The sequence below is a fragment of the Centroberyx affinis genome, unplaced genomic scaffold, assembly GCF_046629955.1.
Source record: "Centroberyx affinis isolate AG114_WGS23_722 - 3 ecotype Tasmania unplaced genomic scaffold, CSIRO-AGI_Caff_v1 ptg001691l_1, whole genome shotgun sequence".
NCBI lineage: Eukaryota > Metazoa > Chordata > Actinopteri > Beryciformes > Berycidae > Centroberyx > Centroberyx affinis.
In genome coordinates, this window is record NW_027280109.1 from 416,182 (window position 1) to 439,288 (window position 23,107).

Consider the following 23,107-nt stretch of genomic DNA (forward strand, 5'->3'; position numbering starts at 1 on the left):
TGCTGTGGCCTAGACCTTTTATTATTTATAAAATAAGACAAAAGTGGTGAAAGATTGGAAAATTGACGGTTTTAATCTTCATGTATTTCCCTCTGCTGCACTGCTGTTTTACCTCAAAAATGACAAAATTCAATTGCCTCAGGATGTTTTTCACAAAATGAGAGTGTTCATGAGAGTATAGCGGTACAGTATGTGAGATCTTTGCTTCACTACGTCCGATAGTAGCGTGTTGTGGGTTAATGTCTGATGTGGTCCGGGAGGGGAAAAGAGACGCCCAACAACAGTGAAACAATTATCCAGTTTGCACCCTGCTAAGTTCCCACATTCCACCTTTGTCTTGTGGGATCTAAATAAAGCTGCTGTGTTGGAGGTGTTTCCTCACTTTGCGATTATCACAGAAAGCCCTCGAGCACACGGTTAACAAAAGCATGAGCTGTTGGCAGATGTGCCGCGGTAACGGAGAAGTCAACAGCAAGACCCGCAGGATGTTAATGAAGCTGCTGGGAACATTTCTCGTCACCTTGTTCAACTTTGCCACTCACCACACCAAAGATTAAGTGCGATGAAATAAAGTGAAAATACAAAAAAAACACCATTATGTTTTCTTAAGTACCCAGCAGCAGAAATCAATTTTCTTTTTCTCTGTGGCGCCGCAGAACAGTATGACCAACAGCATCTGCCTAACAAGCCTGTTTTACCTCTTTTGTTATTTGTTCTTGAAATAATGCATGCATGATTGAGCTCTTATGTACTCTATATACAGCATACAAATAATGCAAATATATGAGTTAAGTAATGGTGAAAAAAAACACAAATTCCAAGCAATAGTGCTGGAAAACAGCAGGGAGTTTGAACGTTGAAAAATTGAAAGGTTCAAGTTTAGTTTAGTTGGATGAGACTTTAGAAATTGGGCTGTTGCAGCAGCAGAGAGAAGGATATGGGCACGAATAGAAACAAATACAAAGATAGTACAACAAATAATTACAACCTGAGGACATAAAAAAAACCATAACACATCTTTGCTGACAGATTTACAAGTTAGAAGTGGATTTTGCAAGTGTGCATCGTTAGCTGTTCACATTGTCAGGTGTACAGCTGGAAGAACATATGTACAGAAATGTGTGCAGATGTGCATTGTAAGCCATTCTCATTATCAGATCATACAGAACTACAGATACAAAATACAAATCACAGATCATACAGAGACTTGTCCAGAATTATGCGTCAGCTCATATACAGAAATATGTACAGGTCATGTGCATGGTCGCAGATGTGGAGTATTTGAGAGTATAGGAACAGAGAGAAACAGTTGAGATGCATAGAGACAAGTGCAACCAGCAGCAGGAAGCATCGTGTAGCCGGGCGGCACTTTAAAAACTGATAAAAGAGAGAAGACCAACTGTGAGTGAGACAAAGAAACCCCAAGGGACTTATAAAAAGAAATAAGTGAGGGAAATAAAATGAAGTCAGTGTGAATGAATCCGTAAGCTGTATATCATGTCAGCCTGAGGCCCCTGAGGTGAGAGTTAGGGTTAGACACATACTGTAGTATATCAGGCTGATATTGTCAAAAGGCATTGTGGGAAATGTAGGAAACCACTAAGTGAAGTAGAAGTAGATAAGACAGGTTGAGGGAAAGTGGCGTACACCAGAAAAGTAAATTACAACACTTTATCACAGATTAACTCCTGGATTGCGTTGAACATCACAGATTGATGATATCTAACTGTGAGAGGATCTGAAGGTGGAGTTTTCCTTTAAAGGCCTAATGCATCCCAGAGTGTCTAACCCTTAAAGAATTTCATTATCCTGGGTTGTCAGTGGAGAGTTTTTGGTCTAAATTTAGAGACTTTTCCACCCTGACGAGAACTAAATTCTCGAGGGGAAACACTGCGTACTTGTCATTTTCTTGGCATGGAAATGAAAAAATTGAAATATATTGAATACCGGCACAAAATATCAGCTATCGGCAGCTTCGGTACAGAAATACCGGTAATGCCGGCCCTCAAATACCCATGTCGGTCGCATGTAAACAAAATCCATATACTGGACATCTGACTATGAGTAATGGACTGAGGTGGAGCGGAGCCTGACCCAGGAAGGCTTCTCATACAGTGGCAGGTATTCAGCGACTCTCAAGCCTGTCAAAATAAGGCCGGTTACGTAACAACTCATATAACCCTAACGGTGTTAAGCGGTGTTAGGCGGCCTAATGAGTGTGTGCATACTAGATCAGAGGCCCTGACCCCGGGCTCCGCCTCTGCCGGCCCGGGACGCACAAGAGCGGCCATTCATGTGTAAAACGCACATCTAACATAAAAACCTATCCAGTCTGTTACGCGCGAGTGCTTCTGATCGGTGGTTTTGTGGGACGCGTTGGCAAAACAGACAGCGAGGGACGGTGAAGAATAGCAGGGAGACGAGTCGGGCAGTGGTAGCATTCAAAAACACAGGGAAGAGAGAGAGAGAGGGAGAGAGAGAGGGAGAGATTGGCATTGTGAACACAGTTCTATTGCCTCCACTGCTGGCTGTGTAGGTGGAGTCTCCATAGAAACTAGGAGCTTGCTGCAACTGCCTGTATCGAGCGCTGATACTCTGGAAGCTGGAGGGGGGGGGGGGGGGGGGGGGGGGGTTTGATAGATGGAGAGTGTGCAACCTGACTAAAATTACCACAAAAAAAAAAATCCCATTTATCTCCATCTTATCTCTCTCCCTTCTTTTCCAAAAGAAGAGCGAAGCAGCTATTTCCCCTTAAACGAAGATCTAACCATTCACGGAGTTAAATTCAAAGCTGGCCTGATCCATTACTTGCCAGAAGGGAAGAAGCATGCCTTTTATTAGCTTAGTCTCTCAGGTCACGGGGGTTGCCTGCTATTTGTATTCCCAGAATAAAACTATTCCAGGCCTCTAATCCTCTGATAATATCTCTCCTCTGCATGTCTGACTGCAGCCGCTCCGCTGTAACAGGCTGTTTAATGCTGCCGTTTCCACAAGGATTCTGTCTGTGTCATGGTGGGGTTTGGTGTGTGATGTGAGAGGTCAAATTCACACAAAAAAAAAACATGATACAAGCTACAAAGATAACATGTCGACCCCCTCTGTGTTTGTTATTGGTGCATCGCGATGAAGCAGAATTGAATTTGAGGCAAAATCCTGGTTACACAAAATCTCCCTCTCCACGTGGATTTGCTCTTGTGATCCTGCTATTTTAAGAGTCCAAATCCAATTATTTGGTAATCATTGCAATCCCTGTTTTGAAATAACACGGCAGAAACAATAATCCTTTTTTTGTGAGAACCATGTAATTCTGGGGAATTTTATATCCAACGGCGGCATTCACAGCCTGGGCCACAAGCTCAGGCTGGAAGCTGCATTTTTATTGTACAATAGATACTTAAGTTAATTTAAGAACTGAAATAAGCTGCTTTTTAGCTCCAGCCTCTGGAGTTTTCAAGTATTCTGTCTCGTTTTTTAAGCTATGAACCACCTTTTTGGATTTTGACAGTCCTGTAGTTGTTGCTTTGCCGTCTTTGGTGCTAAGCTCTCATTTGGCGTTTTTGGTATTTTTGCACTGTACTTCCCAGAAATCTCTTGTCAGTGCAACAGTGTGGGCAGCTCTGTGACGTCTTTCGCCTTGCATTGCATAAAACAGTTCCTTGGAAACGTAAAACGCATCACTTCCCAGGAAAGACACAAGACAACAAATGTATAAAAGCTTTCATGAACTGGATGACGTTTGATTCATCGTTGTGTAATATCAATAGAGAATGGCAAAACTGACATTTATTCATATGAAAATGTCGCAGATTATTACTTTAACCAGTCTACAAGGCTGCAGTACAGCCATCCACCACATGATGACAGTGCAGAGCAATGCATGTGAACCTGCACGTACACATACTAGGCACACACACACACACACACACACACACAGCATAACAGCAAATTCAGAACTGCTGCACTAGAGTACCAGAGAGTTCATAACACCTCATCCTTGGTCTTAAATCTAATCATTGATGTGGGCTTTTTTTTCACTCTCTCATGTCTCTCAACCGCTCTTCACATCCGGTGATAGTCAGGCAGCAGCCATTTCCATATGCAGCGGTGAGGAGGACAAGGACAGAGGGATGAGAGAGAAAGAGAGAGAGAGAGAGAGAGAGAGAGAGAGAGAGGAGAGGGGGGGTGTGATAGAGATAGAGTGGGAGAAAAATAACAGAGAGGCGAGAGGGAGAGAGAGAGAGAGATGTGGGCGGTTTTTTGGAGCCGAGCGGAAAGATGCACTACTATGGGAGGCTGTGTGGGCGCGTTTTTGCCAAATGAGTGGCTCTGGGTGGGATGACCGACCCTCTGTGGAGATCAACACAGAAGACTGCAACCTCTGGATAACAACAGAGCGGCTCTTACAACCGGCCCTGGACCGCCTCCCAAAGCCCTTACACACACACACACACACACACACACACACACACACACACACACACACACATACACACTCATGCACGCTCCCACAAATCTCACGGCTTAAAAAAAAAAAAAAAACTCTGGCAAATGGAAGCTTAAGAGCACTCAGTAGGCATTTCACTGACAGGCCTCGGTGAGCTGTGCTGTGCCGTCTTTACATGTTAATGTGATGCTAAAAAACACTTGACATGCGAGGTTGTGTGAGGCGCTCCTGCTTTGCGTCAGCGTCACCGAGAGTATTCTGTCTCTTCGGGTCTGTCTTTCTCTTTCTGCCTCGCCATCTCTTGTTTTTATCGCTCTTTCCACTTCTGACTCTATCTGTCTCTGTCCTCTGTCTCTCAGATTCAAAATTCAAATTCATGTCATACATTTAACTGCAAGAAGGAAGCAAACAAACAGAGAAAAGGAAACTTGAGATGCAGTATTATAGATTAGCAAATAGCAACAACACGATGGTACAAATATAACAAAATAGTAATATATATCATATGTTATTTACAGAGTCATACATATTTACAGTCAATAGCTATACAATGTTAATCACAATGTCTTGAATGATGTACAGCTGATATATATTCAGCTATAAACTTATCATCTTCCACTCCAAGTATCACAGCTAGTTTATGAGAATCAGTAAAGAAATACTCTTCTTTATGTTTTCAAATTATCTCGCTCTCTCTCCCCCTCTCTCTCTCCCTCTCTCTCTCCCTCTCTCTCTCTCTCTCCCTCTCTCTCTCCCTCTCTCTCTCTCCTGGATGGGTTTGGACATGCGTTTGGCTACTGGTAGCTCTGGGTTCGGAGGTCCGGGGGTCAAGCCGTGCCTCTGGGTCATGAAGTGGTCTGAAAACATCACATGGGCTCCTCTTGGACCGACAACAGAGGCCCCATGAGGGAGTGCATGGAGTGCATCCGTCCCCTAACACTTTTTTTTTTTTGTGGCCCTTCACAACACAATATCTGCCGGACTGTGAGGTGTGTTTTATATTCAGTATCTGCCAGAAAGACACTATCAAAAGAGAAAGTTACCTCAGTCTTTTATTTACAAGCCTAATTTCACTGCTTCAAGATTTAGAGAGTAAATTGCATCTACACACTTCACATCTTGTTTTTTTCAGTGTAGACTAGATAGACGTGTCAATATTCTGTATTTACATGGCGATTTTCATGCCATAATAATCCAAAAATTACAAGGATTTAGTGTTTCTTTCAGGAGTTTTATTCTTGTCAGGGTGGAAAAGCCTCTGAAACAGCATTCAGACCATCATGGGACACTAAAACCCTGTTGAACCCCAGACTCACTGAATCCCAGACGATTGCAATTGTTTTAGTTGGGTTAGCAGTTGCTCAAGGCGGGACGACCCACCCCACCTTGAGCAAAATACTCCGACCACACTGGAACTTTTTCTCTGGTCGGCCTTCTGAAATAATAACAATAATAAAGAACATTCATGCATGCTTTGAATCAGATCAAAATGCCCCAATACAATCAGTTCAGGTTAAGGGCTTCCCATCAAAAACAAATGTAGTACTGGTTAATTATACAGTGAACATGTAATAAAAAAAACTGCAATGAATAGTGCTAATTTTCATAGTCTGTTATGACAACTTATGATCAGTTCAGTCGTGCCTATTCCATACCAATGAAACCTGGTTTAAGGAGCTGCCAGCTTGCCTCAGTGAATTTCATTTGAATGGGTTTCAGTGGAGAATTTTAGTCACTTGATGGTGTGAATGTTTCTGGGGCTTTTCCACGCTGCCAAGAAGCTGGACCACACTGACTGGCCGATGTCCAATTCTGAACAAAAGGACAATATCGGCCTAATGTGTCGTCAAACCAATGCATCAGTCCAACCTGACAGTAATCTGTGGCTGTGTGTAAGATGTGAGGTGTGGAAAAGCCAAGAGCTTTGGCTCTGATGCTGCATTCAGGTCACATGGGAAATACAGAAGACACAATCTTCCTACTTGAAAACACTGTTCACCTCAGCTGTCAGGTGGTAAATACTACTTGGGAACTTGGGAAATACCAGCAGTCAAATAAAACATGAACAATCTTAAATCTCACAGCTCATAAAATGTCACGGCGAGACAGAAGTACCTGCTGGATTTTTCATTTGTGGCTGACATGGCAATGTTTGGTTTGCTGCAAAACCTGAACTCAAATGTATCATCACTAGGTGGATGTGTGTTAAGTGTAAAAAAGCTGATTATGTGCAATTAAAGTCTACAGAAAACTTCAAACGAGTTTGAAAATATGAACACAACCCTCGATTTTAACCATCAAGTCATTCTAATGTTTATTCCCATATATCTGGGAGAAAAGTAGGACTGCAGCAAAAGGCAGCAGTGTCCAGTTTCCCCCCTGAAATGAGAACCACAGGCCAAGTCCCAACAGGATTGCCTGTTAGGAGCAGACCGATGGTCCCCTGAGGGAAACAGACATCTATTTCATAACATTCAACTGCCCAATACCCAGGATCTCATGTCTTCTTGGCCCATTCACAAATATTCAATCACGCACAGGAACACACTGGCATCTCCGTAACATCAGGTGGGCATTCAGCTGCAGCGAGCGCCTGAAGGCTCAGCTTGTATGTCTGGAATCCAAAAAACACCAATAACTCAAATGTAAAGTCCTGCAGGTGCAAGATGGAGCAAAAGTGAACAAAAACATATGTATTTTTGGACTTTGGTTAGACGGAAACTGGTGATGGAGGCTTCATTTCCCGTGCCAAAATTGTTACCTATCAGTGCTCATCAATGGAAACTTCCCCATCACAGTTCTTGTCTGTTGGCCTCTGTCTGAACATTTTGTGCATTTTTCATAATCTTCAGCCTCATTCTTTTTTCAATTCAATATTATGTGGCCACGTTCAACCAGGAGGGTTTGGAGAATTGACCTGAACAAAACAGGATTTGCTGATTACTTCAAATGTCTGTTTTTATGATCTTGCTCAAAGCACCAGAATCAGACTCATTATCCCATCAAGGTGACTGAAAAACTGAAAAACACACTTTGGGGCATGTGGCTCCTTCTCTTCCCACCCTCACTGTCAAAACACATCAGGAAAGGCCTCATTCCAGTAATATACAGTTTGAGTACCATCATTCAGTTAATGCGGTGGACTTAATGAAAAATGTTGCACTACTGTGAATTAAGATGCTGAACGTTTATCCACAGAAAATAGAGTAAATACAATAAGTAAAATTAAAAAAAAAGTCGATTTGATACGCTCTTGAATAAAGTGCAGCCAAACGCTTTCATAATTTATGTTTTCCATGCCTTTCCCTTCTTGCTTTTTAATTACATTCTTCACTGAGGTGATTGAAAAGGCTCTTGAAGGTATTTTACCCAGGCCATCTAAGAGGCACAGCGCCGCCGGCCCTCTCGCCTATTAATTGGTCAGTGTCATTCTCCCCCAGCACTCAGCTCCTGACAAGGCTTAGAGATGGAAAGCCTCCCCTCAGTTCCCAAGGAAACAAAAAGGCCTATTTCACACTGCGGCAGCAGTGTTTCTGAGCTAATGCCAGCGTAGCATTCGTGGGCTTCCATATCTTGCAGCACAGACACGGACAAAGCACACAAACACACTCTGTTTTAGTCAGTGTTTCTTTGATTAATTTATTCGTTTGCTAAATTGAATTCATGCCGGCCTGACGCAGGACATTATGCCGCCGTCCCAATAAGGAGGACTTCCTGTTTGTGCGAACATCACATCTCGCTCCTCGCTCCCATTCTGTAATGGTAACCTTACATCATAACATAATGGCTTTGTTGTAATTTGCTGCGTCTTATCTCCAGGACTACCCAGCCTCTCTGCAGCAGAGCCTTTCATAGCAGATGCAGTTGGCCGTATTCCGGAGAGAAAAACACACCTGTGCACCTGCCTGCCTGCCTGCCTGCATACAGCTGCAGTCATTTCAGTTGCTTCATGTGTTCTGCGGTCTGATGCATCACTCAGCTTGCCTCTAAAACACTATGGACATGGCCATGATATAAAGTAAACATTTCTATCCTGTCCTGTTTTCTTTCTTCTTCTTTTTTTATATATCTATTGACCTTTACATGTACATGTACATGTAAAGGTACAAGTACATGTTACAACAAAAAATGTATATGTAAACATAAATAGGACAAAATAAAAATAAGAATGAAACAAAATTTAATGACATGAAAACCAAAATACCACTGTGTTGCAGGTGCAGTTAGCATATGGATTCGCATATGGAAAATTAGTAGGCCTACAACATCAATTAAGGGTGCGTCTTATCAGCTTATCCTCTATACAAATGCTCTGGTCAATATTGCAGAAATGTTTACATTCTGCAATATTACAGGTTTATTACAGGTTTCCATCCTGTCCTGTTTAACCACCAATCCAACTGATGCTCTTTGCCAGAATCTATGCTATTGTGCAGTAATAGTCTCTTTGGTCCAGCCTTTGTCTGTAAAAACATACAGTATTAATACAAAACTGCTACTTCTCCATTAAAAAAAGGAGTAAAAAAAGCAACAAATCTCATTATGTGCAGCGAAAACACTGGGCATCATGAGGAGAGGCTCTCAGGAAGCTTGAATATGGATGCAGGAGAAAGCGAAGTGAGGCCAAAGGTGACTTACAAAACCCCCGTCGGGCCACACGTGACATTGTATAAGAATCGATGCGGTTGCGTGTCACCAGGGATGCGAAGCCACAGCACTGTACACAGCGGCCATCGGTAATGACAAGTGGGCTCCTCAGAGCCGCTTCGGCCAACACACTCCAGTCTCTAATTACCAGCGCAGAGCAAGACCTGAGAACCAAGCCCCACCTTTGGTTTGGCGTCCGCACAAAGCCGTATTGTCACAGTCTGATCCAGACAGCTCAATTATTCCAGCAGGATTGGATTATTTTTGCTAATTTCCTGCATTCCCTTACTGTTTTACATCACTGTAGAGGTTTCTAGTGCGTTTATGTTAGATTTGTGCTATTTTTCCATTATTTTCAGTTAAATATTACAAGTTACGGGGCGCCCTGGTGGCTCACCGAGTAGGGCGCGTACCATTTGGCTCAGGCCTTCCCGCAGCGACCCGGGTTCGAATCCGACCCGTGGTCCTTTGCTGCATGTCCTCCCCCCGCTCTCTCTCCCATACCTTCCTGTCTCTCTCTCACTAGATCTCTCAAATAAAGCATAAAATGCCAAAAATAAAAAAATATTACAAGTTACTCCCAGTAAAGAAGAAGGCAGCAAATTAAAGGTGTAATTATGAATAGAATTGGGTGTAGAAACCTCTACCCCTGGCTGTGCTTATCCATGGATTTATTTCTAAGTGCCCAATCCTTTTTTGCGTGATGAGTCTCTCAGTGGCTGCGGACAGCTGCAGGAGGTTAACCCAGCAGTCGGCCCCTTCACCCTCGGCTGAGGGAGGTCAGAGGTCAAGCTGCCGCAATAATCCTTCATTTGGCCCAAGGTAGAGAGAGTAGTATTTCAGGTGAATCCCTGAATAGAGAAGGCGGCTCACTTCATCATTTTGGTGTGATTTATTAGGGTTCAAATGATATGGGCTTTAGATCCTTAATAGGAATAAGTGGGTATAGAAAATGGATGGATGGATGGATAGCAATAATAATATTTTTTTAGATTGAAGCTGAACCTATTAGCTAATATTCCATATAGTTGACCATTTTCATGCCAAGTGTTCAGTGTTTTCCCCGATAATTTTATTCTTGTCAGCATTTACACCATGGGAGACTCTCTATGGAAACCCAGGATAATATGCTGCTACTGCTGCTACTACTAATCATTATCATAATCATATTCATGCATTCTATGAATGATAATGATAATGTCATTTTACTTGACAAATTATGTATTTTTTGTGTTTTATATGAAGCACATTGAATCTGCCTTGTGTATGAAATGTGCTACAAAATAAAGTTTGCCTTGCCTTGCCTCATACATACTTGTGTGGAATCTGATCAAAATGTCCCATTAGAACAAATCAGGTTAAGGCCTTCCCATAGACAACCAGTGTAGTATTGATCAATTCTACAATACTTGTAGAATCTGTCTCACCACAAAATAATCTATGCTTGGCAATGTAAACTGTATCATATAGGATCATAATGGAGGTGGATGACACAGACTGGCTGGCAGATTTTTAATAAAAGCCAAATCCATATCAGTCCAACCCTAATATTAATTCCATAGCAGGCCACTCTATAGGAGGCCAGTCTAGACTCTGTTCACCCTCTTTGTGTCCTACATGATGAGATGTCTTATCCATTTCTTCTCAGTATGACTACAATCTTATTTTCAGTAGGAAGGAACAAGCTGAAGGTGTTAAAGGTGTTACTATTCCAGTAGAAGAACATGGTGCCGCCCAGTGAGGTGTGGTGTTGACAGTCAACAGTGACACGCCGATGACACTGGGATCCCCCTCATCAGCACAACACCGTGAACTTCAGCTCAGTGTGCCCCCCCCATGTACAGCCATCTAATTTTACCAGTGAGACTGCACAACTGCTGCTGACGACATGGCCTACATTTCATTTTTCATATGGATATGCATACCCGCCCCCTTTCTCAGAATGGCTTTCTCTGAGCCGTGCTGCATGACCGCCTGACCCTGTTGTGCTATCAGAGAGGCGGCCCTCTGATCGAGAAGGGCGAAGAAGGATGAGGTGAGGGGGAACGCCCACTGCGCGGCTCTCAGGGATGAATGAGGCTTTATATCTTAGAGCTTTGTGCGAAACATTCCACACTTGTAGTTCAGCTTGTGGACTGTTGAACGGTTTTATGATCTGTGCCTCTCCTTGTACTTCAATACCCAGAAATCCTGCGATGTTTAGTCAGTAAACTGCACACAGCACGCTCAGACAGTTTGTATTTCGCTCTTAAGTTTCAATTTGCCACTTCATGTGAGTGGAGGAGATTTACGGACAGTGACACACACACACACCACTAGAATTTCATTTGGGCAAATAGGGTGAATCTACAGTGTTTCAATTAGGGGTGATGGGACACTCTTTTTTGTGATTTCGACAGGTGTAGTTTAACATAAAAAATCCTGTCTAGTGCAGCTTTAAACTGGCTGGTCCAACTCCTAATAGAGACCAGAGGCATGAAAACGATTGAATCCCATCCATTCAAGTTACCCAGTGAATAATTGTCACCTGCTTAAAGGCAAAATCATTAGCTGTTATTGTTTCAGCTCTAAGACGGAGTCACGGATCATTAAAACGTATGAGATGCAGTAGTACTCATTAATTATGCTCATTAAGAAACGTAACCAGCCCCTGTCAACCTCTAATCAACCCCCGAAATGATTATGTGACAGGCATGTTAATGGCACTTTAGCAATAAATCAAGACTGAAAGTGTTTTAGATGGTAGGGGGGAAAAAAATCTCTCTGTACTTCTCTGTTAATTAAAAAATGGCTTTGTGATTTATGCGTGCTATTTATGCGTGTTTTCGATTTTCCGTCCACACGATGCCTTCCGTGCCGACGTCACAGCGGACCAGCAACAAGTGCAAAAGTCACATCCCATACCTGGAGCCCCTGAATGAAGGCTAAACGCAATGGAAACAAAGGGTGTACAAACAGAAAGAATGCAGAAGGGGCAGAAAGCACACAGGGTCAGAAAGTGTACATTGCCCAGATTGATGGTGTGACACATGTGTGAGGCCCTGTGTCTGTGAACTGCATTCCTTGTGCAGGGAGGCCTCCAGGATAGGGGCTTGCTGCAGTATTCTTGTGCCTGCGTGTTTAATCACATTTGCAGGAGGCCAGAAGCCGTGGCTGGGGACGCCGGGGCCCTCTGGACCGGAGTCCCGGCGCTCAGTCGAACCTGCCGGCCGCCTGCTTCTCAACACACACACACACACACACACCCCTCTCCTCCCAGCTCACACCGCACACCAATACCCAAAACTCTCCGCCGGTGCTTCTCCACCCCCTTCATTTGCATCCGCTCCTCCCTACTCCGGCTTCCTCGGTCCTCCTCCGCGGTGGTGGATTCCGCTCCGGGTCTTCTCTCTCGCATGTTCCCTGCTTCGAAAAGTAGGTCACTGTTTGCTTTGTATTATTCAGCAACTGGAATGATTGTGCGGTGAGGGTTCTTGACTGTGATCTGGGTGACATGCAGCCAGGCAGTGGTGTGCAGAGCAAAGAGAAGGACTGCCAGACGACAACACACCCCACTGGTTGATTAAGATCCCTAAAAAAACGCTGGCCCTATGGCCCGGGGCCGTGGGCACGACACACCGGCTGAAAAGCAGGAGCGGGACTTCACATCGTCTCTGTGCTCTCTCTCTCTCTCCATCTGAACGGCAGCCCTAAATGCCCCCTCCATGCCCACGTCGTCCCACGAGAATTAGGGCGCTAAATACCGAGTTCTGTTGCCGTGAGAGTAGGACATGAGCACGAAAACATCTTCTTCTTCTTCTTCTTCTTCTTCTTCACAGAAGAAAACAGATGCATCTGTAATGAGCAGGCATGAGGAGGCCAGTAAATAAACAGGGGGCAATGTTCTGAGCCGAAGCGCGGGGAGGTCACGGCGACACAGGGTCATGAAATGTTTTAACAGGGAAGAGGATATGAAATGGGTTTTTTTTATTTTTTTTATTTGCAGACACACATATGGGCACAAACACACACTCATCTAATCGAGATTAACTCGCTGTCCTTAGGCAACAGTACATGGGGTCTAAATCAGGAAGGTTAGGCCCTGTGCTGTGTGTGTGCGCACGCATGTGTATACAGTTTGCGTGTGCGTGTGTGTGTTTAACGTATGTGTCCATTTGGCGTGCACATGTGCGTTTTTCGTCTCGCACATGAATCAGTATTCAGTCCGCAGGGGCTTTATCCCAAGCTGTGATCCTACCTGGAATGCAGCGGTGTTACGTAACACAGAGGACCTTGGATGATCTCTGGATTGATGCACTTTGTGGCATGTTCTCTGGACTGGCTCCACCAGAAAATACACCAGGAACAAAAACACACACACACACACACACAAATACACACACACACAGATGCAGATGGGACGGTTATTGGTAGCGGTGGGCATGGGCATTGTGTATAAAAGTGAAATGTATTAATCGGTGCAACTCTGATCCCGGGCGCTCCGAATCCCCCCCGTCTGTTGAGTCCTGAAGTCTGGCTGTGAGAATTTGTTCACACATCTGGAGGCCTTTTACTCTTTTCTGCAATTTATCTTTCTTTCTTTCTCTCTCTCTCTCTCTTTCTGTCTTCCCCTCCTAACAGATATTATTCTCATTTCCCATGGCTGAATAAATAACAGACTGACAGAAGACGATGTTGTCACTGCATTAATGCCAAAGATGATAACGCTGAATGTCTCAGAACATTAAAAAAAAAAAAAAATGCAGGTTTCAAATTGAGATGCTGCCCAGAATAGAGACAGCATATGAGCAGGGAACAAATCATCTCCCTGTTCCTGCCGGGTTTCTGATAACCTTTTCCTTTCCTCATTAACAGAGACAGAGATTACGTTCCCTTGTTTTGAAATCTGTCATGTTCCCATCTCAGCGCTGATAAAAACCCATCAAACGCCGCCGCCTCCTCGCCGTCATCTTCGCCTTTCTACCTAATCTTGAATCATCAAATTTGGCTAAATATAAAAATGGAGTATTCTCAGCTTCATGTTTTTCCTGGCAAAGACGGGGCAACAGCAAACATTTTATCCTGTGTTCCAGCACCAGACAGAGCGGTTGCCAAAAAACGGTAGTCAGTTGGCGTGTTCGCTAACTACAGAGAATCAGTTCCTGTCTTCGGATGGTATGTAGGTTACAGGGACACTATGTTCTCTTTTTGACGATTGATATTGAGAAAAAAAATGTCTCGCCCAACAGGTATGCAGGTGTGGTGTGTGTGAACGACGGCAGCGTGAAGCATAACATGTCATGAAGCAGACAGTGTTCACTCAGCCTCCCAAAGTGCCGCTTCCAAAAAAGTTTCATGATGTGTTGGGGAAGATTAGGTGAATTTAGTCCATCATTAAAGCATCTCTATTGTTTATTTTTTGCCAGCGGTAAATAAAAGTAGATCTCTGGAAATTTCGTGAAATGAGCCCAATGTCTTAAAATGTGAATATGTGTTCTGTGCATGAAAAGTGAGAGAAATACATTTTCCCACCGCAAAACGATTCCGTGAAGGAGGCGCATATATTTACCTTCAACTCCAGCCACCTGGGATCAATTCCCAATAAATTTTGGGGGTTTTTTTGTCTAAAGTTTTTCTTATTTTAACCTAACCTTCACCCAAATTTTAGTTGCTTAACCCTAACTTTAACCGAAGTTGTTTTACTTACCTAAACTTAACTAATAGCTAACCTTTTCACATGCCAAACAGGTGATAAAGGTGTGTCCAATTCATGCTATATTCACATTATCCAATTCGTAGTGAATAAATGTAATCTTCGCATCATTTGCAGAGTTTCAGAGTTTGTGCTCAATTCACAAAATTTCATGAAGACTGTGTTGTATTGAAACAGCGTTACAGAATTCTATCCTTTCTTGTCTTCTCATCAACAGGGAAAAGAATAGTGCATTCTAACTTGAAAGTTTCTATCAAAAAGGATAATTGGCATTGTTTCAGGAGGAACATGCAGCCCACACAGCTGCCTGTCTCTCTTGATGTTCGGTTATCCTCTGCTCGGCGGTGGGTTTATCTATTGGTGCTGTAGTCAGCCTCTTCCTCCACAGGGAACGACAGAAAATCAACCAATGTATCCTGCAGAGCCAGAGACTGACGAAATTGTTGGCCACACACTCACATCAGCTGTGTACAGGGGTGGAGAGAGCACCAAAATATCCTGCTGAAGCAGAGGTACTGCTACATTCGAAATATATCAAGTACAAGTGGAAAAGCAGCTCATGAAATGCATATAGAGTAGGCTAAATTATATAAAAAAAGAAAAACCTGAAAATGCCCATCCCCATTGATGTTTCTTGTGCTGCCCATCAAACTAGCTAATGTTAGCTGATGTATTTCGACAACAATTAGGCAGACACAAACCAACAGCAGCTGGTTGGATGGCTTTTTGGCTAATGTTGCTTCTATCCGAATATAAGGTTGTGAAATTCATGTTAGTCAGATTGTGAAAATGCCCAGTCCCATTTTCAATAATGTGTCCTTGATGTTTCTATTGCTACTAGCTATCGAACTAGTTAGCAAGATTAGCGAAGTAGCTAGACAACAACCAGGCTAACACAAACACTGTATGGATGGATGGCTTTTTGGCTAAATGTTAACTAAGCTAATATCATTAAACATTACAGTTAGTTAACGTTACCCGTGCTTGAGCAGGTTTGATGCAGATAAACTTATGACTGGCCAGTTTCTGTTTCAGCGCTTATAGGGGACAAAGTTTGTGGGCTACTGTGTAATGGATGCAATTTAAAATGTGATGCAGTGCATCAGTAAAAACATTATATAGAAGTAAAATTACTGACTTCAAAAATTGCTCAAAAAATCAGAACATTGTATTTTGCAGAGAATGACACATTTTTTGGGGGGGAAATTTGCAGAATATGGTTTGGAAGAGTAATTACCAGTATGCCAATGTTTTATCATAAATATGGCATGGATAATACTGAATAGGCATAGGGATAAAGTGATCAATAATGGTCATACCTCCCCCCCCTTGGTGTTGCCTTTGTGTCTTACTGCAGTGTCCCCTGTGCTGCAGGCAGACAGTGCTGATACAGACGTGTCATCAGGTCAGACCGTGGCTGTCCTGAACCTGCAGCCGCCATCTGCTGTGCGCCCTGAGCACCGTCCTTAAAGAGACACGACCAGGACAGAGTCTTACCCTACATGCCCCCTGAGCGCCTGTTTCACGCATCCATACCTCCTCACCCCCTGCCTCAAGCCAAAGAGGAGAGATGAATTAGCACCTGTTGCACTGCAGCGTCACAAATTCATTGCATTGCACCCAATTGCCCATTTATCATTTTCTCTGTTTTTCAGAGAGAGAGAAAAGGAATTGACTAATATGGGTTTTTTGAAGGTCAGCACTGCTATTTTTGGACTGAGGCAGCAGATAGAGAATGTTTTTGTTTTTAAGTGGTACTCCGTGAGGTTCTCGTTTTTTATTTTGTCTCCATCTTTGGTGCGAAGCGACCATTGCTGTGCTGTTTCTGCGCTGCACCTCCTGTAGATCACCTGTCAATCAAACAGTGTGGCCAGTACTGCAACATCTTTTTCCTTTTCCTTTCCCTCCTTTCTCTGTTCAGCCATGGTGGCTGCCGCTGCTCATGCTAACTACCCAGTTCTTCTTCTGTTTATTCCATACAAACCGAAAATGCATCACTACCTGTGTGCCAGAGGATTGTAAATGTAAAAGCTTGGGATGTAAAAGGATGTAAAATCTTTCATGAACTGGGTATAGGTTGAATCACTATTGTGTTATATCAATATGGAGTAGCAAGATGGACATTTATTTATATACAGATTATTACTTTAAATTCATGTTAAAAAAATAGCAATGATTTATTTTTTCTCCCAAAACCCTCTGAAACAGCAACTAAAACTCTCCATTAAAACCCAAACAAACATTCTTTTATCCGGGTTCATTTTAGGTTTTACAGACTGAAACCCCTGATGGTTGAGTAAAACCCACACTAGAATGATTTCTCTGTTCACACATCGAAAATATAAACGATAACAACAACAAAACCACATTCACTAGCTGTGGTCAGGGAGGAGCCTCCATCCTATCAGAGGGGAACTATTTATTTTTTTCCCCAGCCAGAGATGCGAGTAAGGTCACAGCAACTTAAGGTAAGCGAGTAAGCCAGTGGAAGAGCATCGCCTAATTAAGAGGCGATCGGCTCGGAGGCGGCCGGTGTGCGAGTGAAACTAGGTCGTGTCGGTTAAAACCCAGAATACATAAGACAGCGTGAACTCTCCTTTGAACTCACCACAATCGGGCGGTGAGGATGTTGCCTAGAAACAGAGAAAGCGCTTATTCCTCATTTCTCCAAGGCTGCACATTGTGACACGCACATCACAACTCTTTTGTCTCACACACTTTGGAAGCTGTTTTGTATTGTTTTTGTTTTTTGGGGGTTTTTTTTTTTGTCATTTAAGTTTTTATTCTTTCAACAGGTTTGGTACCTGACAATGACAGTGACACATCTCAGAATTGAAATAAAAAAACAACAGTGGAACAACAAGCAGTAATACAATGACACAGGGAAATCAGGTTGGAAAGATAACACAAACAAACAAACAAACAAACAAACACACAAGGCCTACATGGATATGAGCATGTTATAAACAACCATATGGGACCAGCAAAATGACACTAGCTGAGGTTGATGAAAACATTACAGGCCGATGAAAGTTACATAACCAATTACTTTTTTATCTGCCTGATTATGCTCGCCCCTCTTATAATTTTATTGATTTATGTATTTTTATTTATTTATTTGGCTGTTTTATTGTTTTATATTGTACTGTGTGTGCTTTTTTTGTGTAAAGCACTTTGTAAACACTTCTTGAAAATGCTATACAAATAAAGTTTATTATTATTATGACCTCTTTTGACTGAGTCACACACAGCGCTGTCATGCTTTCCCTCACAAACAGAGGTGACATAAGTGTGGGTTACAAAAACAGGGACTAATCCTTTATTCTTGATGCAGATTTAGTCCTGGATTCTGTAGGACCTGAACCCGAAGCACTGTCATGAAAAAAGCAGCATTCATATCTCAAATATAAAACACACCTATGCACTAAATCATCACTTTTTTTTTCTTTCTTTTTCTACTGTTTCACTTCCGGTTCTGTGTAACTGCAGAGATCCAAAGTTGTCCTGCAACACATTTAGGAGGCTAGTTAAGGTTTCCAGGACACCGAGGGATTTTCCCGGTAATCCTCCCATCAGCTGGTCAAAGCCAACGGTCTACTATTTCTGCTCTACTGATACTGTACAACTATTCCTTTAGTGCTTTAGTGATGGCTGAGCACTTCGACTGGGATATCCAGGAGCGAGACTTTAACAAGTAGCTTAAATATATTGTAGACAATATGAGTAGATATGGACCATAATTTCATGACAAACACACTGATATTTAAGGATGTTGTCAAACTGGCTGTAGCTGCAGTATGCATTACTGCTACAGTGATGGGGAATAGTTACCTGCATGTCGTTCAACAACTAGTTTAAGTACATTTTGCTAAGATTTAGTGGTAATTCAAAACTCAAATCTTACTATTTCTGTCAGTAAATTCTTTGCCATGTAGTTAAGGTAGTAAACTACATGTGTTTTCCCTTAAAATAGGAAGTAAAACGTCATATTTATTTTTCATTTTCATTTCGATTTCTTACCTTGATTCCCACCTCATTTTCTCTATATTGTAGAATTATTTTGCCTGTTTGGTTTTCACTCTGCATCAGATAACTTTTCAGCTGATGTTGGGGTCATTTCAGTGCCGGTGTACAGGCCAAACTTCCTGCCTTTCCTCCCCAAAAAACGACACAAATATAAAGAGGTTGCTCATATTCCAAAATGACAGTGGTGGCCTTTACAGCCTGTAAGCTTGACAAGGTTACAGGAGATTAGATTAAAAACAGAGCAGCACAATAAGGATAAAAGCAGGCAGTAGAAACAAGCAAGCCTGATAAAAAAAAATTAATTCCAACACCTTTATATGTTAATATTCCATAAACATAAATAAACATAAATAAAATGTAAGTGAACTTCTTTTATTGTGAAGTAGTTGGTAGTTTAGTAAATTACAACTTTACAGCACCACTCCCACTCTACCAACTGAGCACTAAAGTGTATAAAAATATGAAATCCCAAATTATATTATAGGGTTAGACTGATATATCAGTTTGCTGATATATTGGGCTGATATTGGTGTTTTATTAGAAATCAGATATCAACCGTCAGTCGTCCAAATTTCCTCCCAGAATAATTGGACTATCTGCATATCTAGAAATTAATAAATTGAGAGAAGATGGGGACCTCGCCTGACCCGTGTTTGCTGCATAAACATTTATTTAAAAACCTAGACAGTAGGCTACAATGTACAGTATCTCCCTTCTCTGTCCACCACTGATTCTATAAGTCTAAACGAAATCTTTTTTTGCTATAAGAATACTAACTCCTCTAGATGCTGTTGTTCCTGGGGCAGAGAATACCTGACCAACCCGTCTTTGTCTTAAGTTTTACTGAATCTTGATCCACCAAATGTGTCTCCTGCAGCATGGCCATGTCACAAGGTAAGAACCTCAGGTGTGATCAAATGTTATATCTTTTCACCTTATTTGATATCTCATTCACGTTCCAACTTTTCACTTTAACAAGATTAGTCGTCATGTCTTACATTAAGAGGGAAAACAAATAACACCATGTGCATTTAGTCCTTTAATCCTTTTTGTTCACTTGTGATGGATATGATGCAGTTTGTATGATATACAACCTTTGTCACATCAAGGACCCCTAATTTAGCCCTCATTAGGGCCATGAACCCCCATTTAATGAGATTTTGTCTCTCACACCCAAATCTGAGAACATTTTGTATTGTTAGATATGATTTTGTCCATATTTCCATAACTATGAAACTATGATCAAACTAAAAGGACACTCGGAGAGCGCAGACCTCCGCCAAGGTTCGTGCTATTATTGCTTGTTCGTGAGTCGGATCCGGATCCGCTCCAAAATTTAATGGGTTCTTCCTTGGCCCACGCTACACCCTTCCATGAAGTTTCATAAAAATCGGGCCAGTAATTTTTCCGTAATCCTGCTAACAGACAAACAAACAGACAAACAAACAAACAAACAAACAAACGGCACCGAAAACATAACCTCCTTGGCAGAGATAAATAGTCTTTCTTCTACATTCTCTAATTGTGTTAACTTCTTGTAAATGAAATAATGCTGAAGTTTAACAATTCATCAATTTGCTGGGGACTGCCTGGAAACCCCTCAAGGACCCTGGTGGTCCCCGGACCCCCCACTAATAAAGAGAACATGTAGACTTCATGCACAGCAACAAGTTGACTCCTTTTACTCCTTTTCGGATGCTCCCACACTTCTTTCCAGCCAAAGCCTTTGTGTGTCACGGAGCAGATCCGGCGCCATGGCAACTAAATGCTCATTACTAGTTAGGGCTGTGACATTAGTGCCTGTGTGAGTCACTGGGCCTGAAGGTTGGCTGGTGAGCCTCCAAGGGGGAGCCTGAGGCCACTCCCCCCCCCCAGGCTGTGTGTTCAGACCCCGGCCCGGCTTGCTCCTGGCCACCTGAAGGCAGGATGCAGGGAGCGGCACAGGCTGCACCACAGAGCCGGCGGCACCACCGGGGGAGCAGCTGCTGTGCCGCAGCACCATACTAGCACACCGGAAAATAACAGACGGGGCTGCAGCCTGAAGAACGCTGTGTGTGCTGTATTCACTTCAGCAGGGCAAACGGTGAATCAGTGGCTTTGTTTACATACACAGAGAATTCAAGTAGCCTGGTTTTGGGTCAACGCATGAAAACATCTAACTGGGTTAGAATAACCTGAGTAAGATGCCTGGCTTACTCCCGTATTCAACAGGTTACTGAGGCATGAAAACATCTCTCACCTTTGGTTCACACCGTCTGCATACACTCAAATTTGCACAGCATTGTGGGTACGTTTTGATTTTGACAAAAAGAAACACGGCAGCAAGCAAGTACTTACTACAGTCTTACTACGTACTATTACTATTGGGATCATCATTTCTTTCCCCTGTATTCAAAGAGGATTTCTCATAGTCTTTTGCTGTTCTACTCTGTTGGTTTATTCATGGCAACAGGGAAAGAGAGAGAGAGAGAAGAAAGAGAGAGAGACTCAATCACAGAGTATCGAAAGTGCGTAAACAGCTTAACCCGAATAAGACCTTAACTGGAGTATGGCCAATAGCGGGGTCACTGTTCATTCACATCTTTTCACTGTGTCACTTTGGAAAGAGAACCTCCAGATGAAAGTAATTTGTTTTTATTCATCATTACAGAAGTTGTAGCTAGCACACGACAGCTCAGAAAGCGATTAGATACCAACCTGGTGATAATCAGCCACAAAAACCAAACAAAGACTTTTCTGCTCGCCAGTGCTTGCAGAAAGACTGAAGGTTCCCATGCTGCTCTTTTTCCCATCATGCCTCAGAGTTCAGAATACTCACTGTGTCACTGAAGGTCTCAAGTGGCTCTCTGGTACTAAAATAATTCACAAGTTATAATGGGTGATGTTCAGGACAAATAGGTTCAGGCAGCCAATTTGAGCTGCAATGCCACACGGATAACAATCAATCAATCAATATTAGGGATGGGACAATGTTTTGAAATTCAATATATCGCAATACATAAATGTGACAATACGTATTGTGGGGCAGAAAAATGAATTGTGATATTAGCTACATGTTATTCTGCTGCAGTAATCACAAATGAGACGCTTGACCATCACAGTTTCACAAGCCCTACATCCAAATTATTTGCACTTTGTAATGACATTTTTAAATTGTTGTTTACATTCTAGCAGCCAATGCCATCGCTTTGCGGCTCAGAAATAAACATAATTCTGCACAGTCAGACAGAACTTATATTTATTACATTGTACATTAACAACCCTATATATATCCCATCCCTAATCAATATAAATCTTTACCAGCCTTTTACGGCACATACTGATGACCCTGATGATGGACAATGACATCAACATACCTGCAACATTCGAAGAAGCCGGGGAATCAAAATGAACTCCATGCTGGAAAAGGTGGATAAAACCATTTATTTTCTAATTGCCGGCCACAGTAAATTCCCTCACAGTGGACGCCTTGGCTCAACACCAACAACTTCAATCAACTGAGCGTTGGAATGGGAGCAGACAGCAGTCATTTAATGAGGCACTCTGCTGGGTCCAGATTGTTTACGCTCTGTGTCATGGAAAAATGAGAGGGGCAAAGTAAAATGGTCCACTGTCTGTTTCCCCCTCTGCTCTCTCTCTCACTCAATATTGTCCTGCAAACTGGTGCATCTCAACCAACCCTGCACACGCATGCATGCATAAATATGAAACGCACACATTCACACACACACACTATTTTTCACAACACAGCCACAGCAGTTTAATATTTTGAGTTTTTTTGTGTATGAGACAGGAGCAGGAGGATGGAGAAAGAGATTTAGCGAGAGTTCGGGGGAAGATGAAAAAGAGAGGGAGCCAGAAAGGGAAAACGAGGAGACAGCAGTACAAAAGAAGTCAGGAAGGGGAGGGAGAGATCAAGCAGAGAGAGAAAAAAATGGGAGGGAAAGGTAGGAGACAGAGGACATAGAGGAGAGAGAGAGAGAGAAACAGAGAGAGAGAGAAACAGAGGGCATGTGCTCAAAAACGTGTCCGTCCATGCTGACAGCATGTGACTCCATACAAGTCTGTGAGCAGCGCACAGCAGGCGAGTGAGTCTGCGTGTTTGTGTGTATGTGTGTGTGTGTGTGTGTAGGTGTGTGTGTGTGTGAGAGTCTGTTTGCGCGTCTCTATGTCTCTCAGCCTGTTTCAATGTGTGTGTGAGTGTGTGTATGAGCGTAAACAAGTATACGCGCATGTGTGGATGCTGGGGTTCAACCGATATGTTGTTTTGCGAAGGCCAATACGGATGTTTACAAGGA